Consider the following 12027-nt stretch of genomic DNA (forward strand, 5'->3'; position numbering starts at 1 on the left):
GCCTTGGATTCAAACTACTAGTGAAATATTGAAGGAAAGTCAGTTATTATCTGATTCTCTGAGCTATTCAAGAACATGTAAAAATGAGGTAGCTGCAAACTGGACAAAGTCAGAAAGTTGAAGATATCTTTGTTTTGAGGAATATGCAATTTTATAAGGATTTTATTTTTTTTAAATTATCATTTTTTTCAGGTGAGACCACCTTTGATTGACCTCATAGATTGCAAGGACCTTGTCAGCTTCCAATCTTTTATTTTTATTTATTTTTATTTTTTTACTTTTTATGCCTACAGCACCTAGTCTTTCTAGGTGGTCTCCCATCCAAGTACTAACCAGGCCCAAACCTGCTTAGCTTCGGAGATCAGATCGGATCGGGCTTGTTCAGGGTGGCATGGCCATAGACTTACAAGGATTTTATAAAGATATTATCTAGGCTGCTCCAAAAGCACCACAGTGCATGGTTATGAAATACACAGAACCACTGTTCTTGGGCATCTCTGAGACAGGCATTACGGATTTCTTTTAATAAAGGTGTGTAATAACATTCCCCTTACTTTGAGGTTGACAATTTAAATATGTACATTAAAATATAATTTTAGGTGTCAGATTTCCTAAATAAATTTATGAATAATGTTGCCTTTATTCTCTAAGTGCTATATTTTATATTGAATTTTTGACCAAGAATCTGTGATTAAACTATAAAAAAGACTATGTGTGGATACTAAAAACAGAGTTCTAACAACTTTTCTACAATTTCATGATTATAAGCTCCTCGATCTCAGAAATCATGATTTATGTTTACAATCTCCATAATATAAAAGGCTTTTATAGGAAATCAGTAAGATATATAGGACTGTTTGTCAAATAATAGTTTCATAAGCTGAACTCTGAGACCAGTGGTTGAAGTTAGCATTCGATGAGAGGCCCATTTAGTCACAAACATGTATCAAGTATAGTTTCTGTAGCATAGGGCCATATCCCTGTATGCAAACTCAGTCACATACAAGCGTTTTTATTTTGTCTACGTGCTAAAAAATGGTCTGTAGGAATACTATGGATACTGAAAGATGAGAGAGTTCTATTTAGCCTAAACAATGAAAGCCAAAATTAGATATGACAACTGAAATGAAAATATATAGTATTACACTTGTAAATAAACTAAAAATAACAGTCTTGATAGTGTTCAGTGTAAAAATATAATACATGGATATCATTAGAATTCACACTAGGAAATACATAAAGAAAAAACTTTCTTAAGGCATTTTTTATTAGAATATATTGTTTATTCAGTACTTGTCAATATATTTTTTTCATAGTTCTAAGATTTTCCTGTTAATGCTGTTTGAGAGACTGGCTCCTAAAACCACCTTAAAGTGATTTTACTGTAATTGTTCCCTTTATCTCTCATGAGATTCAATCCAATGTTTCATCTGCTTCCCCAATTTCCTGTTGTTAAATAGAGAAGTGCGTTCTGATCTTCTAAAAAATGCATAGAAATTGACTTTACCAAATGGATAGTTTTGCAGGATATAATCCATCTACAAAGGAAAAAAATAAAGCTAAAGATTTCAGTAATTATTTTGTAGCTTCGGCGCCTTTATATTACTTTAGAGAGACTTTGTTAGTCAGATAGTTGAATAAATAACTTTATTTTATATTCCACATTGTATTCCTATGTTATATGCTGAAATGAACTATTTCATAAGTATTTTTTCTGATAAGTGATCTACCCGGTCATTTCTTGTAAAATTTTAGGATTAATTATTAACACAGTTATTTATGATGATAAGTGATCTAGATAGGGACACACTTTTCTTCTAGGTATACTCATAAGCATTTAGCACTTAGTACTCAAGCATCTCTGCATAAATGTGGCTGAGAGCTTAAGTAACCCAAATTCTCAGTCATTAATGGCAGAGTCAGAATTCAAAATTAAGCAATTTGATTCCTGAGCCCCTAGTTTAAACACTACCCCATGTAGTCTCCCAAAATCATACTAATTTTGTATAAAATAATTATTTTACACAAAAGGAAATTAAGGCTCAAGTAATAAGTATGACTAATCTGAAAATAAGCAACAATTAAAGAGCAGTTTCTTACTTAGAGAGTTTTGGTAGGTCTAAGTATCACATAAATTTTAAATCACTTTATTTAACAAAATATTTCTATAGTAATAACTTAAACAAAATATTTTTTAACATCTGCTTAGTGAAATGCAGTGTGGGAGATGAGACTGAAGAGTAAATATGTCTAATCCTAGTATTTGAATCCAGGAGCAAATGGTTTACCTAAGATATGCAATGAGGTGTATAACAAAAGGACTTAAAAACTGGAATCTAGCAATTCGCATTTCACACAGTGAGTCCACAGGAACGATTTCATTGATAAGAGTGTATTCAACATCATGAATGGCTTGTGTCACAACATCATGCCTAGACTTGCATGTGTTTGTCTATTACACAGTGTCTTCATTTAGAAATAACCAATCAGAGATTTGAATGGAATCAAAAAGAAAAAAAAATTATCACCACAAAAATATTCTTTGGCATCTGTATAACATTTCTGTCTTCCATGTGTCTTCTCCTACCTGGGAAATGCAGGAGACATCAGATCCAATGGCTAAACAGACAATAATTCCCTTAGAAGTGTCTCAGTACCTGGTTCTACTGTAACCTGGCTTTTGAGAACATTGCACATTTATTCAACAGGTAAACAGGTTGAAAAATTTGCAATTTCTCACCCTTTCCAAAATGCATGCCTCTGATTCTGACGGTGTGTTTATCCGAGCATGCCCTTCTGCTCACATGCGTGGGTCCAGAGGGAGGACACAGAGTGGACATCTGGCTGGGCTTACGGGCAGGGTAGCAGAGCTAATTGGCTCAACAGTTCATAACACCTGGGGGACATTTTAGCCCCAAATGTTTGTAGCTCTATTTAGGTTGTAGGATTGTAAAATGTATTTTAGCTTAATCAAGAGTTTGCGTTGCCAAATACAAAAGCCACACAAACATTCACTCTCAAGATCTCGCTGTATTTATTGTTATAGGTTATGACAGAATATCTCATTTTGAAAGGATATATGAGATCGATATTGAAGCCACTCTGACTGGGAGGTTGAAAGTATGCTCAGGGGTAAAGATCAGGCGAGGGTTCCCACATGCAGGCAGGGACTTTCCGTTCGAGTTTCCCACCTGCACCAATGGAGGGAGACCGCAGACTGTCACCTTGCCTGGATGTGAGGCAGAGGGAAGAGAGAAGGGTGACACGTAAAAACTGGCAGCACTCAAACATCAAAAAGTGGACTCAGGCCCTTTGTCACATTCTTTTATCACTTACACAAATACAGGGAAACATAAGCACTGTTGACGATATCAGCACTGTTGGGCACAGGAGTAAACACCCAGGGTGACAAGATGGCACTCAGACTTGTGTGTTCTGGTGAGAAAGACCCCAGGTCCTACAGGAGGTCTCAGGAGCTTGGATAGATGACTCCCCACTAACAGGAGGCCTTCAGAGCAGCCCACCGGACACTGTGTTCTCGTGTCGCAACCACAATGCGCTGCCTGACTCTGTTTTAACTTTCCAAAAATGAAACCTTGGGCGGGGGTGGGAGGGAGCAAGCAGAATGCATGGAGTTAAAATTGATTCCACCCATACACTTTCCCAGAAACATCATCACGATTGATCGCAGTGTGCCTTCTAAATCACCTTCCCTCAGTCATGGCAGAAGTCTAATCTTCTCTGGGCCGTCATCATCAAATAAATGTGTATGCCCATGTTGTTAGGCATATGTCAATGGCACCCCGTCTCCAGTGCCCCTCTGCCCTCCAGAATCTTTTGCTGTTCTCTCTTGTACTCATCGTCTCTCATTTGCAACACTCTCTTTATCTTTCTCAGAATAAGTTTGGTGGTTCTTTTTTCCCTGATCAAACCTAGCTACTTCCTGTGAATATTATAAATCTCTTATAGTCCAATCAAAAATACCTTTAAATTGTCCTCTACATTACATCCCATGCTCCGTGTACCATTGGAGGTAGGGTAAATGTCTTACCTGGTCTTCTGTGGTGCTCCAGGTGACTGTATGTATTCCCTGCTCAATCTCTCAATCTCTCAATCTCTCTCTCAATCTCTCTCAATCTCTCTCTCTCTCTCTCTCTCTCTCTCTCTCTCTCTCTCACACACACACCCCAGCATCTGTGCCATCTGCTACCCCCCATAAAAAATGTTTACTGTATTAAAGATGTTTGTGTGGTGGAAATAAGCTTGATTTTTTTTTAACGTTCTTTTGTCTTTTTTTCTATATTCCTGATTTCTTAAATTTTCTAATTAACTTTTTCCTCTTCAAAATCGATTCATTTATATTTTTCAAAATTAGACAGTATAAACTAAAACTAAATGATTAAGTATGTAGTACTTGTATATGCACTTGAAGCATAGTTGGGTGCAATTTATCATACTATGTGTTTTAAATAACCAACTGTTAATAGGCACAGTGAAAATAAAGATTAATTGTCTTAAAATTTACTGAATCTTCAGAGAATTCACAAGTTCTGTTGATTTATCCTTGACGCTCTTTCATAAGTTTTAAATGTCACAGAGCTTAGCTACATTTGGAAAGGGCTGTTTTTCCTTAAGTCTTTATTATGTATATGGCATGTTTCTATGTCTCAATCTAAGTATAAAAGGTCCTATATTATAAAACAATTTTCAAATTTTGATGTGCTTTACGTAAGCATATAAATATTCCGAATGCTTCAGCAGCACGTACACTAACTAAATATTCCAAACGCTTAACTGACAGCTGTGTTGTGAGCACCATATGTGCAGGTTAAGTTTTTGAACCTGAGGCTTTTAACCTCTCCTACGCTTGGAACATGCGTAAACATGTTTCACACCCACTGGAAGAGACCCTGGCTCATGTACCGACACTGATTCGGATAAACACACAGCTCCCAACTGCTGTGCCTCAGAAACCATCCAAGCAATTTTAAAATCAATTTGGTATTTGACAGGGAGCCATTGCGCTTCCCACTGGAAAGCAGTGACATGCTGAGGCCATTTAGTGTGAATAAAATTCTGACAGCAGCATTTTGCTAAAGTTGAGCTTTTGCGGTTTTTTTTTTTTTTCTTTTTTCCTCAAAGACCATTTAGAAAAGGGGCATGATGATAGTCTAACCTACAGGTTAAAATGGAAAAATCTATTGTCTCAATATCAGCAGGAAGGCAGTTGGTGGATGCTTTCTGTTTTAAAGGCAAAATTAAATTCTTGTCAGAGATCTGAAATTATGATACAAAGGCCAAGGTTGATTCCAAATTATCTGTCAAATGTCTGGCATAAGCACAGTGACCATTGCCATTAAATTTAGCAAAGACAGGAAGCTTCAGGAAATAACATGTATCAGGCAGCAATTTTAATTTAACCATTCCAGTATCATCGTTTATAGGATTTAATATGTGTTGAATGATAATACTAAATCAATGTATTTCATTATACATACATATATATTTAATCCATGTATATTTTATTTGAATTTAAATCACCAGCTATATATTTCATAATCAGTATGATCAGTCATAGCATTAATCCTACTAATGCTAGAAAATAACATTTTCTCCCCGAATCTTCATAATTCTTGTATGTGTAGTATACACTTTCCTTATTTCCCAGGGAACCATTGCTTTTCAGTTACAGATAGATGCAATAATGCTACAGCAGCAAAATCTTTTTCTCCGTCTATTAAATTCTTAACTTCCATTCTAAATGGTCTGAAACATTTTAGGATATAATTGTATTTTGTAGAGAGTTTCTGATTTCGAATATAAATGATCAGTCGTCACTACAACAAACTGTTAATCAGTAGAATGGAATAAAGATATGTGTGTGTGTATAAATAGAATATGGAAGTAATTAGAAGGAAATATCTTTTAGCTTAAAAAACAAAAACAAAAAACCTCAGAATGAATTAAATTTAGCTAATGTATATACTCTACACATAAATAATTTCTTTCCTCGCATTTCTGTGTCATGAAGGTAAATAGAACTTGGTTTAAAAACAATGCAAGTAATTTCCCTCTTATAACTCAAAAACCGAAACTCAAAAAACCCAATTTAAAACTTGTCAAAGAGCTTGGCTAGATATCTCTCCAACAAAAGATATACAAATGGCCAGGTAGCACACGATTTGAAAACAGGTGCTCAAACAAGCGTTCTTTATATACTGTGGATACTAGACACTTACCAGATATCTGACTGGCAAATATTTTAGCCCTTTCTGTTGATTGTTTTTTTTACTTGCTCGTTAATGTTCTCTGATGCACAAAAGTTTTTCTTTTTGTTTGTATTTATTTTAACAAGGACGATTTGTCCATATTTTCTTTTGTGGCACATGTTTTTGTAGTAATACCTAAGAATTCATTGCTAAATCAGAGGTCATAATTTCCCCTAAGAAATGAATAGCTGAAGTACTTACATATAGGTCCTTGATTCATTTCAGATAATTATTGTTAATTGTTTGAGGTATTGTTCAACTTCATTTATTGGCAGATTTTTATTGATGAAACTACTTTTTACTGATTGAGCGATCTTGGCTCCCTTTTAGAAAATGAATTGGCCATGCATGTGTGGGTTTATTTCTGGACTCTCAATCTATTTCTTTACTCTATTTCTCTATCCTTATGCTAGTACCACATGTTTTAATTTTTGTAGCTTTGTAGAAAGTTTTAAAATTAGGAGGTATGAGTCCTCCAACTTTATTATTTTTCAAGGGTTTTTTTTTTTTTTTTTTTGGCCTATTTAGGGCTCCTTGAAATTCCATAGGAATTTTGGTATTAGCTTTCCCATTTTCGGCTAAAAGGTCACTAGAATTCTGATAGAGATTTCATTGAATCTGTGAATTACTTTAGGTACTACTGTCATCTTAACAATATTGAGTCTTTCAATCCATGACCGTGGGGTGTCTTTCCACTTTTTAAAAAAATATTTTTAATCTCTTTCGGCAGTATTTTGTAGTTTTCAATGTACAAATCTTTTACCTCCTTGGTTAAATGTATTCCTAGGTACTTTTTTTTTTTTAGATGTTACTGAAAATTGACTTCAGTTGCCTTTTAGGTTGTTCATTGCTTAATAAATACAATAAAATTTTCTGTGTTGATCTTTTATCCTTCCACTTTGCTAAACTACTTTAGCTCTAGGAAACTCAGAAGCTGAAAGCAGATTCAAGAGGGTGTTGCCATTATAATAGTGATAATAATTCAGATCCAGCTTCTTTACGTTTAAGTGAGCCTGTTCAATATTCACATTCTAAGGACTAAAGGTATCGAACTAGAATTCTGGAGTCAGTTGCATGGTGATGGATGATTGATTCTTAGCAATAACAAGGGGGGGTGGGAAGAAGGAAAATTGTCCACAGGAATAGATGCCACTCAGAAACAAGAATGTATTTTGAAACAGAGAGGGCTAAGGATAGGGAAAAATACAGGCTGCACATAATACCCCACTCCCACCTGTGGATCGTCTATATATTTGTATATAGTTACATATTGTTCCAGTGAGTAGAGCTTCAAGTCCATTCCTATTCCATTTTAGAGCCACCTTTGGGAACTTAAAATGTGAGGGCCACTGTCCAGTTAGGTTCTAAAGGGAACGCTGGCATGGATCTGAGATTCAGCGAGCACCTCAGCCCATCACAATCTCAAGCAGTGATGTTGCTGATTGCAGCATTATCCTAGTCTGCCCTAAAAACATCAATTTTTTTTGAGTGCTAAGTCTATGATGCTAAACCAGACTTGTATAACCTTGTCTTTACAATCCTAAAAATGTTAATTTATTTAAATTCTACTTCCTAAATTTGTTTAAAAAGTATACATATTAATCCCAAAGTTTTCATTAAATGTAAACTCATTCTGCTAGCGTACAGTAGAAAATAAATTAAACTAGAAAACAGCCTTGCAGAATGACTGAAGAAGATGAAAGTGAGTTAAGGATGCAGTATCAATCTTTACTCTTGATTTCCTTTCAGAATATTCAGAATTATTTGAAATTTGTTGAATTATTCATGCTGTTCTCATACTACTTATTCACTATTCCAGTATTTTCTTCATTATAATACATTATTTAGGAGATGTTACTATTTCCATACATGGAGCCTAGTAACTTTAGGTTTCTTCATTCTCAGTATATTTCTGATTATGCTTACAACTCCAAGTGAAAATGTCTTTCTTTGTCCTAGAGAATAAATCAAGAATCCCAGTTTTTATATGTAAAAGCTACAAATTTATTACAGGGAAGGAAATATATTGAATGATATTTGGCTTCAATATTTCGTGTGTGTACCTTCCCACTTTGGATAGTCGTAATCACGTAACTCAAAAAAATAACTGGAGAGAAAGTGATGTTATATTCGGTTTCACTCTGACTACATATACCTACTCCTCTCTCTGTACATAGAAACATACTCGCCAGCATATATCCCCAGCAATGATTGTTGGACAGGCAGTATAATCAGTGTCAGTTTTTTAAAAAACCAAACATATTTCAGACATATTTTTCAGTTCTAGTCAAGAGTAAATTGACTATTCCATAAAATATAACTTATGGTTTTCATTTGTATTTAATTTACACGTCATACATATTTTTACCTATTTAAAACAATTAAAATATAGATATTTATCTAGAGCAATAATTTGATATCAGAAGCCAATCAGTTGAAAAAAAAAATGAAAATCTAGAAGTAAGCTAATTAACGTTCTCCAAAACAGGGAGAATAAATGCCACGTATCACATGTGTGTTGGTGCACAAGAGAGGTAGAGTAGGGTATTACTACTAATACAATTCTCATTGTATTAAAGGAAGAAATGTATGCTCTTGTAGTCAAATTTTTGTTTGAGAATACCAGTATGAAAAGATTTCGTAGAGATTATTTTTGATTCATTTCTTTATTGCATTTGTTTATCCCCACAAATCAAGATGTGATTTAACTGTTTGATTAGATAGGAAGAGACTGATCTCAACTGGATTATATAAATTAAGCTATATAAAGCGATATATATTTAAAGTAATAATGTTCACAAGATTCAACTTCTTCCATAAATACAATCCTTAAGGTGCCTCAGACGTGGATAGGAGCTTTATACATCTGAGAAACAAACATATACTTTTGAAAGACTCTTTGTGTGGGCAGATAGAGTTAGACTGATAAGAAACCTAACCCTCTAGAAGGCTTTTCTTTTTTGTGCTTTTTTCCTTGCACCTGTCTAAGATTATTGTCGGACCCCTCATCATGGCATCTGGTCTGCATTGCAGCCTGGAGGCTTTCCCTGATTGCTGCCGCTCCTGTTCCCTTGTATTATTCACAGGAGTAAATAGCAATACATCTGTTGCAAGTCTAACTCTGTTTGGGAACCTCCATTCCAGAGAACACAAATGACACTAAAGAGGTTCAAGGCCTTAGTAATATGGGACTTTGAGATTGGTCGCTCACTTCCCACCTGGCTAGGAGAATCATCTCGAGTGTTATATGGAATGCCGATGTCACACTAAGTGACATTATTTGTGGTAGACTCCTTGAGCTTGGTGTTTGGAACCCCAAAAGTTTCATTTGAGATGGCTGGTAATGCTGAATTAAAACTACTATTCACAGGAACTGACTTAAAACTTTAAGTCATCTGATTTCTCATGAAGTTCTGAGTCCTGCTTATTGGATTCCTATAATTATATATATATATATAGTTTTTCTTTTACTTAAAATATTCAGGAAAATCTCAAAGAAACCATGTTAGAGGCATGCCACAATGCTGTATTTCTTGTCCTGCGTGGTAAACTTATGGATATTGTTATAATTTATTAAGCTATGTATGCATTTCCCATTATTGTGTTATATTTGTGTTACATTTTCTCAATAAAAAGTTTTTAAATAATAATGAATTTAAAATGTGGAAAAAAACAAAATATATCTTTCCAGATGCCTGTTTATGATTCATGAAGATCAATTATATATTCAATAAGCCCCCCAAATTAGAAATGACCCATAAAAAACTATCTTATATCAATAAAATAAAAAATCAAAACATAAATTTGAAATTAATAGGCAATTTTATTTTGAAATTTAAAATCTTTGTATAAAATAAAAAGACAGAGCTAAACTTTTTAAAAAATAAACCTCAGATTCATGGGGAAATACAAATTGAGTAGCATGATTTACAAAAAAATAATAAATACCTCATATTAGAATCTATGGGAAGAGCTAAAGAAATGCTTAGAAATAAGTGGCTTGAAATAGTTATGTCATTATATATGTACATATAAATAGCTTGAAAAACTTTTTAAATAAAAATACATCAATTATTCATCTGAAGTAAGAAAATGTTTAAAAAGCTGTCAGAAAGTAGAAGTAAATAAGACATAAAGATAACAGTAATTAATGAGTTTGAAAACAGAAACTGCAGACCATATATGTAAATGTAAAACTTTGCCCCTAGGGCAAAATCAGTAAAAGAGATGTATTTCTCAATGACCTAATCTAGAGACACAGGAAGAAACTACATACACACAAAACAAGAAATAGTAAGGGAGAAAAACCATCAAAACAAATGAAACTTTAAGAAAAATAACAAATTTTATCTTTGCATAAGTCTATACAAATGCATATGAAAACCTGGCTTAGAATATAACTTACCAAAACTAATCTCAGATGAAATAGGAAAGTCTGATTAGATCAATATCCATTCGTGGAAGAGAGAAAGTTTTCTAACATATCCCAAAATACCAAGCTCAGACATTTCCATAGAGGAATTTTTCCAGAACCTTAAAACTGATTTAGAATTAATAAATTATAATGTACAAAAAAAAAATTTAATTAAGTAACTATAAATACTAAAGTTTAGACCAAAAAGAAGACTTCAGCCAATCACACAGACATTAAGAAAACTTCAAACATGCTCACTTATGTGTCATTGTAGAAATCCTGAAGAAAAATTTATGAACAGACTCTGGCATCATAATCAAAAAGTAATACATCATATTCAAGTAGAGTTATTTTTGAGAATGTACATGTATTATAATAATTGGAAAACTACTAATATAATTATTTCATTGTTTCTAAGGAGAAATGTATCTATATGCTGAAAACCATGAATAATATAGATTTAAATGAATGGATGCCTCTTTAACAAGTTTTTACACATGTAAATATACATAATCATCACCAAACCATGATCCTCCCCATAGGGGGGGAAATAGTAAACACATTCTTTATATGATCAGAAACAAGAAAGCACACATAATCATCACTAATACTTAACATTTAATTGGCTATATCTGTAGATAGGAATTTGAAAATAAGTGATAGATAACAGTGATCAACTGAAAACTATAAGCAAGAATACAAAATTGAAATGAACTAGTGAGGATAGTGGCGAAAAGTTGTCTTTTTTTTCCCCCCAAGAGTCTGGTTTGTCAGCCTAGCTTAGAAAAATTCCTGAAAGGTTCACCATTTAATTTGATTTATGTGCTTGAGTTTCTTGTAGGAATTTCTGTATATTCTGATCAAGTTCAGCTAGAAAATTGAATCCATTAATATAGGGCAGTGCACACTTTTCTCAATTAATGAACATCTTCAGAAGAGCAAGTAGCCTGATTTAAGGAAGCTGTACCTAACATGACTTTAGAGAACTCATCAAGTTGGGAAATGGTAAGGCAAATGAAAAGGCTGATGATAGGCTGAGCAGGTACTAACTGGCTCTGAATATGATATAGGAAAAACTCTAGTTCTTGGCAACCTCAGTCTGGCTAGCCAGAGTCATTTCACTGTATTTGATGTCGATCACTAGAATAGAGGCATCTGTATCTAGGAAAATATAGCATTGGGGAAAAAAATATATAAGCAGCAAGAAGCCTTTGAACAAATATGTTATTAAGGGCAACTGATAGAGCACAAAGAAATAATTCAGCAAGTTCCTATTCTATCAGGAAAGCATGAGCCTGCCAATTTGGAACTTGCAGTCTCTATAAGAAAAATAGTCAAACAAAA

General features: G+C 33.9%; 1 pseudogene; it reads right to left on the bottom strand.

Annotated features, from left to right (window-relative positions):
- Positions 1 to 284: 284 nt before the first annotated feature.
- On the bottom strand, positions 285 to 403 carry LOC111743711 (annotated as a pseudogene).
- Between the last annotated feature and the right edge of the window lie 11624 nt (positions 404 to 12027).

Source organism: Pteropus vampyrus, unplaced genomic scaffold (assembly GCF_000151845.1).
Source record: "Pteropus vampyrus isolate Shadow unplaced genomic scaffold, Pvam_2.0 Scaffold119, whole genome shotgun sequence".
Taxonomy (NCBI): domain Eukaryota; kingdom Metazoa; phylum Chordata; class Mammalia; order Chiroptera; family Pteropodidae; genus Pteropus; species Pteropus vampyrus.